The sequence below is a fragment of the Mustela putorius genome, unplaced genomic scaffold (assembly GCF_011764305.1).
Source record: "Mustela putorius furo isolate JIRA1106 unplaced genomic scaffold, ASM1176430v1.1 tig00000174_pilon_pilon_pilon, whole genome shotgun sequence".
In the NCBI taxonomy this organism is placed as follows: Eukaryota; Metazoa; Chordata; class Mammalia; order Carnivora; family Mustelidae; genus Mustela; species Mustela putorius.
Genome location: NW_025421304.1, coordinates 17,849,539 through 17,859,560, shown reverse-complemented (window position 1 = coordinate 17,859,560; position 10,022 = coordinate 17,849,539). Strand labels below are relative to the sequence as shown.

The following is a 10,022-nucleotide window of genomic DNA, read 5'->3' as shown; positions in this document are numbered from 1 at the left end:
CATGCGCACACTAGAGCTATTCCGAAGAGGTTTGCTTGCAAAGCTGGATTGCAACAGTCAGGATGGCCGAGCGGTCTAAGGCGCTGCGTTCAGGTCGCAGTCTCCCCTGGAGGCGTGGGTTCGAATCCCACTCCTGACAAAGCTGTTTTGCTTTTCACCAACAGTTACAGATCTACTAGGTGATACTTTACCTTCGGAGAGTTCTATTTTAATCGCTTTACAAAACAAGTATTTCCTTTTTGACGGGCACTTTCTTCGTAATGACATTTATTTTACCTGAGACTGTAAAAAGAAAGCCCGGATCTATATCGCAGGTCCATTCTTAGAGTTGTCAAACATACGCAATCTCCTCTAAGGTTGCAACGAAAAAAAGAGAAAAAGCTTGGAATTGTCAGAAGTGGGATTCGAACCCACGCCTCCAGGGGAGACTGCGACCTGAACGCAGCGCCTTAGACCGCTCGGCCATCCTGACTTCCGAAAAAACGTTTGGAAGGACTAGATGTAGTTGCTATTTCCGTGCCACGTGGCTTGGAAACCAGCCAAGGCCTATGAGGTAAGCTGGCCACTCCGGGTCTGCACGGACGATCTTAGGCGTCCACGGATAAAAACGACCCGTGTTACCGAGACTTAACTTATTCTTTAAATGAGTCGGACTTTTTTCTACGTATGAAATTAAATGGAAACTGAAGCCTTAGCAGAAAACGAAAAATCAGTTTCCCTGGCCATCGATCAAAAAATAATCCTAAAAATAAACAAAATGGAAACAAAACTATAGTTAAATTCTGGCCACTCGCCAAAGTTCGGAAGCTGATGTGCTATTATTTTTAACGACTGCCATTATCGGTGGCAAAGGTCGGGACTAAATAGCGGGGTGAGGGGGTGAGGGGGGCGGTGGCTTAGGCAATTCTTTTTGGAAAGGAGGTGCTTTGAGATGGACTTTGCCATGAACTCCTCGGGACTGGAAGCCGTGGGCTCGCATTCCACAACGTGTTGACCTGGAGCCGCATGCAGAGAAAGATGGCTTTTACACCTTTTTGATACACTGAGCAGGGGAAAAGCTGGAGGCTGTTTAATTTGGAGAGGAGACCATTTATGTGTCGACAAAAGCCTAGTTTGTACAAGGGGTTGGGATTGTGTCCGTCTGTCCTTTTTTGTTCCAGGAACTGGGGTTTGAGGTGGACATGCAATGGGTGGATCGTTACAGAGGAAGTTTTCCATAGGAAAAAAAAAAAGCTTGGGGGCGCCTGGGTGGCTCAGTCGGTTAAAACTTTGCCTTCAGCTGGGGTCACGATCCCAGGGTTCTGGGAGTGAGCCCCGACTGGGGTTCCTTGTTCAGCGGGGAGCCGGCTTCTCCTTCTGCCTCTACCTGCTCCTCCTGCTTGTGCTCTCTCACTCTGTGTCAAATAGATACATAAAATCTAAAAAAGAAAGGGAAGGAAGGAAGGAGGAAAGAAGGAAAAGAAAAGAGAGCTTGTTGGAAAGGAAACAGGGTGCCTGCCACTGGGAGTGAGGTCGGGGCCGCTGGAGGCACTGAAGACAAGGCTTGAGAAGCATCTTGGAGGAAAAGCCAGTGAGGGGATTGGAGAGTCCCTGTATTCGTGGGGCTCCACGCTGAATGTGAGGGGATATCTCATTGTGGTTTTGATTTGCATTTCCTTAATGATTAATGTTGTTGAGTATTTTTCATGTGCTTGTTGGCCACGTGTATATCTTATTTAGAGAAATATCTAGTCAAATCTTTTGCCCATTTTTTTCACTTTGATTTTGTGATTGAGTTGTAGGGTGTTCTTTGCGTATTCCATAAAGTAGCCCCTCGAGTCTGATATATGATTGGCGAATATTTTCCCGCAATCCATAACCCACCACTTCATATATTGTATCCTTTGATGCACAGAAAATTTAATTTTTATATTGTTCAATTTATGTTTACTTCTGTTGCCTGTGCCTTTGGCATCATACCCTAGAAATCATTGCCAAATCCAAAGTCATGAAGATTTTCCCTGCATGTTTTCTTCTAAGAATTTTACAGTTTTAGACTTAATGTTTAGGTCTTTGTGTTGTTGCTTTAAAAAAAAATTTTTTTTTTTTTTAGGTAATTTCTACACCCAATGTGGGGCTTGAACTCAGGACCCCAAGAAAGGGTCACACTAACTGAGCCAGCCAGGCTTCTAGATCATTTTCACGTTAAGTCCAGTTTCATCTTTTTTTCCTTTCTTTTCTTTTTCTTTTTTTTTTTTTTTTTTTTTTTTTTTGCATGTGGACCTCCCATTTCCCCAGCTGTATGTTGAAAGCCTGCCTCTTTCCTACCAAATGGTTTTGACACCCCTGGTAGAATATTTGACCATATATGCAAGAGTTGTGTGCACTTTTAAAAAACTAAATATTTTCTTGGAATGGCCTCATTTTTAAAACTGTAATAAATGTATTTTGAGAAGACTGTTATAATAATATGGTTATAATAGGAAACTTGCATGCTTCCTCTTAAATAGAAAGTCACAATAAAAATAAGCTTAATGGGAACAAATCCCTGCCATTAAATTCTAACCAGAATCTTTGTTCACTAAAAAGAGATGAACAGAATTAGTTGTAAAGACATACCAGAGTGCCTGGGTGGCTCAGTTGTTAACCATATGCCTTCAGCTCAGGTCACAATCCCGATGGAACCCTGCATTGGGCTCCCTGCTCTGCAGGGAGCCTGCTTCTCTCCCTCTCCCACTCCCCCTGCTTGTATTCCCTCTCTTGCTGTCTGTCAAATAAATAAATAAAATATTTTTAAAAAAAATCTTGGGGCTCTGTTGGTTAAGCAACTGCCTCCAGCTCAGGTCATGATCCTGAAGTCCCAGAATCAAGTCCCTCATCGGGCTCGGAGTCTGCTGCTTCCCCTGACCTCTCTCCTCTCATGCTCTCTTTCTCTCTTTCTCATCCTCTCTCTCTCCCTCTCTCAAATAAATAAATAAATAAAATCTTTTTGTTTTTGTTTTTTTTTGTTTTTTTTTAAAGATTGTATTTATTTATTTGACAGAGAGAGATCACAAGTAGGCAGAGAGGCAGGCAGAGAGAGAGAGGAGGAAGCAGGCTCCCTGCTGAGCAGAGAGCCCGATGCGGGACTCGATCCCAGCACCCTGAGATCGACCTGAGCCGAAGGCAGTGGCTTAACCCACTGAGCCACCCAGGCGCCCCAATAAATAAAATCTTTTTTAAAAAAGTTTCCTACTATTAAAAAAAAAAAAAAACTTAAAAAAAAAAAATCAGTACCAAAGGAGGCTTTCTCATTGACATAATTAGATTGGAAGCAAAGTTAAAAACAAAGTGCTTGTAATGAAGCCCTGGAAGTACTTGATCGCTGCCCCTAGACCATCAAAAATTACCTCACATTCTGCACAAAGGTCACTGCTAGAGGGAGGTGTCCTCAGATTCTAAAGGGGGGGGTTCTTATTAGTGACGCCCATTCCCCAAGCCTCTCCCATCAGTAGTTCATACCTCCTGGGATGGGGACGGCAGTGAACTGAAAGATGCTCTGGTTTCCAGGTCCTGGGGCGCTGGATGAGGGGAGAAGAGGTAGGAAGGGGCAGAAGCAGCCAGCCAGCTAGAGATGGGGAGATGTGCCCGCAGGCCTGCCTCTCATTCAGGATCCCTGCTGGGGATGAGAAGCTGTAGACCTTGATTCTAGTTCTGCTGATGTCTAATTCAGTTGGTGACCGTGGGCAAGTTTCTGCCCTTTCTCCAGCTTGTTTGCTCATCTGTAAAACAAATGATGAGCAGCCACTTTGGAAAAATGGTGAGGTCACTTTGGAAAAGTTTTGCCATGTCTTATAAAGTTAATGATACACATAGTCATACACTCCAACAATTGTACTCCTAGGTATTTAAGCAAGAGAGATGAAAACATATTGACAAAAAAAACTTGCATGCAAATATTCATAGCAGGTTTTTTTAATTAAAAAGAATATTTTATTTATTCATTTACCAGAGAGAGAGAGCACAGACAGGGGGAGCACAGGCAGAGGGAGACGCAGGCTCCCCTGCTGATCAGGGAGCCTGAAGCAGGGCTCAATCCCAGGACCCTGGGATTTTCATAGCCACCCAAACTGGAAAGAACCCAAATGCCCATCAACCAGTGAATGGATAAAGATATTGTGCTCTATCAATACAATAGAATACATTCAGCATTAAAAAGAAACAATCAAACTATGCTCAATAGCACAGATGAATTTCAAGAGCTTTATGTTACATGAAGGAGCTTTTCACAAAGGCCTACTGTATCAGTTTCTTCTTGCTGCTGTAACGAATTATCAGGAACAGTGGCTTTAAAAAACACAAATTTATTCTCTGTTTTTATTCTTTTATTCTTTGTTTTTAAAAATTTATTCTAGAGGCACCTGGGTGGCTCAGTGGGTTAAAGCCTCTGCCTTGGGTTCAGGTCATGATCCCAGGGTCCTGGGATCAAGTCTCATATCGGACTCTCTGCTCAGCAGGGAGCCTGCTTCCCCCCCCTCTCTGCCTGCCTCTCTGCCTACTTGTGATCTCTCTTTGTCAAATAAATAAATAAAATCTTTAAAAAAATTATTCTATTGTAATTCTGGAGTCCAAAATGAGTCATAAGTGTCTAAATCACAGTGTCAGTGGGGCTGGAAGCTTCTGGAGGCTGCAGGGAGAACCCACTCCTTGCCTCTTCCATTCTTAAAGTCTACAGGCTTTCCTTGCTTGGCTCCTGGGTGCTCCTAGATATTGATCTCTCTTTCCATATTCACATTGCCTTCTCGTCTATCCAAATCTCCCATCTCTCTCTGCCTCCTCCTTTTTTTTTTTTTTTTTTCCTAAAGTAATCTCTACACACAAGGTGGGGCTTGAACTCAGGACCTGGAGATCAAGAATCACATGCTCCACTGACTAAGCCAGCCATCGCCCCTACCTGCTTCTTATAAGGACACAGTGATTAGATTTACCATCCACCCAGATATTCTAGGATAATCTCATCTCAAGATCCTGAAAAACACCTGCAGAATCTCTTTTTGCTAGACATTCTAATGGAGGCAAAATAACAATGACAGAAAACAAATCAGTAGTTGTTTGGGGCCAAGGTGGAGGTTACAAAGGCACTCTTGGGGTGATCTTTAATCTTGGTGGTGTTCACATGCCTGTACAAATTTGTCAAAATTCTACAGAGAGGGAGAGACAAAGTAGGAGAAAACAAGGGCAACATATGAAGGCAACAGAGTATGCAAAATAGAAAACGAGCTTATACCATTTGAAAACCACAAACAGGGAGGGAGCCCAGTAAAGCACAAGACCACTGCCACTTCCAAGGATGGCAGAGTTCAGGGCGTCCCCCCGACTACCCTCAGGTGCAAACATCCATTAGTTAGAAGGACTCACCAAAAGCCTTGACGACTGTCACACTCACAGTGACAGTTGTTCACTACTAAAGGAGATAGATAAGAATCAGCCAATGGAAGGGCACAGGGGACTGATGGAAATGTTCCAGAATTAAATAGTGATGATGGTTCATTACAGTGAACATACTGAAACTGAGGACTTGTGTAATTTTTAAAACGGTGACTTTTAGATTCCAAATGGTTGTCCCCTCCCCGGGGAATCATGGATTCCATGCATTATTTCCTCAGCACTGATGTGTGACTGTGGAGCAAAACTGACCAGGTAAACTTGCCACTTTGGTGTCCACAATCTTTACAGGACCTTCCTCCTGTGGCCACAGGTGACCGACTGCCCACAGAGCTGATCTGTTTCCAACTTTTCCAGGTGGAGTGAAACGAGCTGGTATCAAGTTCCCCAAACCACACTGTTAGGTGTGACCAGACCCCGCCCTGAACGAAGACTTCTATGGGGCAGAACTTTCCAAAGCTTTAGAGATGACCTCCCAGAAGCTGAGGGCAAAGGCCAGACCTCTCTTTGGGCAAATATAAATTGCTTACTACACCAGGGCAAAGCGTTCAAACCTTAAATTTGAGGAAAAAGAAATACAAATGGCCAATAAGCTTAAGAAGAAACTCAGCCCCACTAGCTAATGCCAAAGGAAATGCCAATGTTACAATGAGACCTTTTTTTCAATGCTCATCACACATATCATAGGTGGGGCAAATAATTAAGCTTCCTCTTCCTCCCACTTCCAAAAGTGGGCATCTTTTGGAGTATCTATAAAAACTTGGCAGTATGTATAAAAAAAAACATGCAAATATTGTTCAGTCCAGTGGTTCTGCTTTGAACACTGGATCCACAGATAATCTCACATGTGAGCTACCATATGTAAATAAGAAGGCTTATATAATATTACTAGTAATGAGGAACTATTGGAACTCACCCGTCTACCAGCTGAGAGGAAGGGATAGAAGATTAGGTAGAAGCCACTCGATCAAGTACTACACAACATGGAAGAAGGATGAGGCCACCCTTCGTGTGAAATTGAAATTTCCAAGCTGTTAAGTACAAGTCAAGTTTCAGTATATATAGTATAATCTTATTTTTTGGTTAAAAAAAGTTTTTTGGGGGGGCGCCTGGGTGGCTCAGAGGGTTAAGCCTCTGCCTTCGGCTCAGGTCATGATCTCAGGGTCCTCGGATCGAGTCCCATATCGGGCTCTCTGCTCAGCGGGGAGCCTGCTTCCTCTTCTCTCTCTCTCTCTGCCTGCCTGCCTCTCTACCTGCTTGTGATCTCTGTCTGTCAAATAAATAAATAAAACCTTTAAAAAAAAAAAAAGTTTTTTTTTAAATACTTACAAAGCAAGTCTCTACATTTCTCCATGTCATGTGGTAGTGATGCAAGAAAAGAAAAGATACGCCAGGAGGGGTGCCTGGTTGGCTAGGTTGGAAGAGATACTCTTCTCAATCTCAAGCTTTTAAGTTTGAGCCCCACATTGAGTGTAAAGGTTACTTTAAAAAAAAAAAAAGGAAATAAAAGAAAGAAAGAAAGAAAGAAAAGCTAGGCTACTCAAATTCTTCTCAGTGATTAGCTGGAAGTAAAGGTGAGGAAAGAGCAGAAGGGAAGCTGAGAACAAAGCCCCCTCCCCCACCGATCCCCCCCTCCAGGGGTGGGGGGTATGTGTGACAGTCCCCCAGGAAACTTCCAACTCTCTTAATGTTAATGCTATGCTACAGTGAAAAACAACCTTAACTTGATAATAGCAAGGCCTCCAGTATCGTAAGGGTCTTCTTTAGCATATGAAAATCTATTTTTATTTTTTTATTTTTAAAGATTTTATTTATTTATTTGTCAGAGAGATCACAAGTAGGTGGGAAAGCAGGCTCCCCACTGAGCAGAGAGCCTGCATCCCAGGACCCTGAGATCATGACCCGAGCCAAAGGCAGAGGCTTAACCCACTGAGTCACCCAGGCACCTCGAAAGTCTTTTTTAAAAAAATATTTAACTTATTTGGCACAGATTGAGAGAGAGAGAGAGGAGGGCACAAGCAGGGGGAGTGGCAGGGAGAGGGAGAGGGAGAGGGAGAGGGTGAAGGCTTCCCCATGAAGAGGGAGCCTGATGTGGGGCTTAATCCCAGGATCCTAGGATCATGACCCAAGCTGGAGGTAGCTGGTCAACCAACTGAGCCACCCAGGTGCCCCTATGAAAGTCCTTTTGGACACCTCCCCTTTTCCTCACCTCCCCCAATTCTCAAGTAGATAATCAGTCACCCCTCACAACCCCAGGGGAGCAGCTCTTTCTGCCTTCAGGTCCTGTCCCTGTGGTTTCATAAAATCACCTTTTTGCACCAAAGACATTTCAAGAATTCTTTCTTGGCTGTTGCATCCTGACCTCATCAATATTCCAAAACTACACCAAAGGTGCAGTTTTGAAGATGTGTGTGTGTGATGTGCAATGAAATCCATTAATGAATTAATTATGCAATTAAAGAAATTGAACTAACCCCATTGCACTGAGCATAGGGCCAGTTGGAAAAGTGTTTAATCGATAGTTGCTGCTTATAATCAATATTGCCCAGAGCTGGCTTCTGGAAGCTGGTTATTGACTGAGCCCCAGGGAAACAAACCTTTATGAATTTTTAAAAATTGTAACTCAAAAGATAAAATTGCCCTTCAAGGGTCTTTTTTTTTTTTTTTAAATAATCCACCCCATTACCAAGGGTTTTTTGTTTGTTTGTTTGTTTGTTTGTTTTTTACCAAGGGTTTAAGAACCAGGTGATCTGGGTCCTGGCTCCTACCTGAACCTCATCTCTCCCCAATCCTTCAGCTCATAACCTTCTGTCCTCCCTCAAAGACCCCAGTCTTCCCACCTCAGGGCCTTTGCACATATGGTGGCTTTCTCTGCCTGATTCCTATTCATCCTTCAGGTCTCTGTTTAAATGTTTATACTTTCCCTGACAACCCCCAAACCTCAACTATTCTTTCCCATGGGGCCCTGCTCTTTTCCTGAAATAATGTTATCACAATTGATAGTTATCAATTTATCTGCAGGCTCACAGCTCTATCCTCAGGGCCCAGAACACCCAAGGTACAGGTTAAACATCTGCTCAGTGCCTGAATCGCCACTGCCTCTCCAGCATGCTCCCACCCTACCCCAAGGGAGGGAGGTCCAGCGCACAGTAGGGGCTTGGCCAGACTAGGAAGTCTTTATAAAATGGAGGAGAACTGAGACAAAGCCATGTGTTCTGTGTGGAGATGGCTGGCTCAGACCCCAGAGAGGGGGTCAAGCCTGGGAAAGGACAGGCATTCCTGGCTTCATTCCCAGCTCTCTTTTTCCCCCACCCCATCCCAGAACTTCTAAGGCGCCAGTGGAGACTCTGGGTGGGTGGCAGGTTCCAGCCTGGGGACAGGTTCCTTCCCACTTTTTCTGACTTAGGGCGAGAGTGAAGCTGGTCTGGAAGAAAATGTCAAAGTAAAAAACAATGCAGTAATTGACTCTTGCTTGCTGCCATTTGAAAGGAATGAAAGTGGGATTAACCAAAAAAACAAAATCTAAACCAAAACCAAAACAAAAACACTCTACTGTTTTAGACTCTGCCTTGGAAACAATCATCTTACTGTTTTCTGTGTCATAATAAAATTAAAGGTTTACCCAAGAGCTTTGTTCTTCTGCACTTGGCCTTGTGCAGTGTACAGGGAGGCTGGTCTCTGGGTTTGCAGCTACCAAGAAGCACCGTTCATTTCAAGTGCCCACTGCCTGTGGGGTGGGGAGGAGGGTCTCAGGGGTCTTGTGGCGAAGGGGTAGGACATCCAGGGTAGGTGAAGGGCTCAGTCATCATCCACCAGTGACATTTTCATCAGATATTGGCCATCAGATCTTGTCACTCTCCTGTTAGAAACCCACCAGGCCTTAAAATAAAATGCTAACCTCTCTCCTCCATTACTGAATAGGCAGAAAAATAACTACCCAAATGTCTCAGACCCTATCTCTGGAATCTGTGCATTTTACTGTATAAAGAAAAAAGGGTCCTTGCAGATTAAATTAAGGTTCTTGAGGTGGGAGGTCATCCTAGATTACCTGGGTGGACCTTAACCCAATCACAGCTGTCTTTACAAGGGCGACCAAAAGAGATTTGATCCATACAGAAGAGAAGTTATCAATGTGATCCTTGAGGCAGAGATTCAGGAGATGAGGTCACAGGTCAAGGAGTGCCAGAAGCAACCACCAGGAACTGGAAAAGCAAGAAACAGATTCTCCTCTAGAGCCTTCAGAAGAAGAGCAGCCCTTGATTTTGACATCTTGATTTTGGCTAACTGAAACTGATTGCAGATTTCAGACCTCTAGAACTATATGGGAATACATTTCTGGGTTGGTTTTGTTGTTGTTGTTTGTTTTTGTTTTTGTTTAAAGATACCACAGTCAGGTGGCAGCCATAGGACACTAATAGGACCATCATCTAAATAGCCCTCTGGGAACTGGTCCCTGCCTTCCTGCTGAGCCTCCCCCCTTGCTCATGTTACCCCCACCCCACCAATGATCCTCAAACTGTCTGGCTTCCTCTAGCTCCAGGGCCTTTGCACTTACTAAGTTCTTTCCAAGGCCGGCCCTACTGATAATTCAGCTCTCTGCCTAAATGTCACCTCTCTGA

The 10,022-nt window shown here is 43.9% G+C and overlaps 2 non-coding genes across 2 annotated transcripts; one reads left to right on the top strand and one right to left on the bottom strand.

The window, feature by feature from the left end:
- Positions 1 to 56: 56 nt before the first annotated feature.
- Positions 57 to 139, top strand: TRNAL-CAG. The gene has a single exon. It is a non-coding gene; the product is annotated as a tRNA-Leu (tRNA).
- A 250-nt stretch (positions 140 to 389) lies between these two features.
- Positions 390 to 472, bottom strand: TRNAL-CAG. Its single transcript has one exon. It is a non-coding gene; the product is annotated as a tRNA-Leu (tRNA).
- Positions 473 to 10,022: the final 9,550 nt, after the last annotated feature.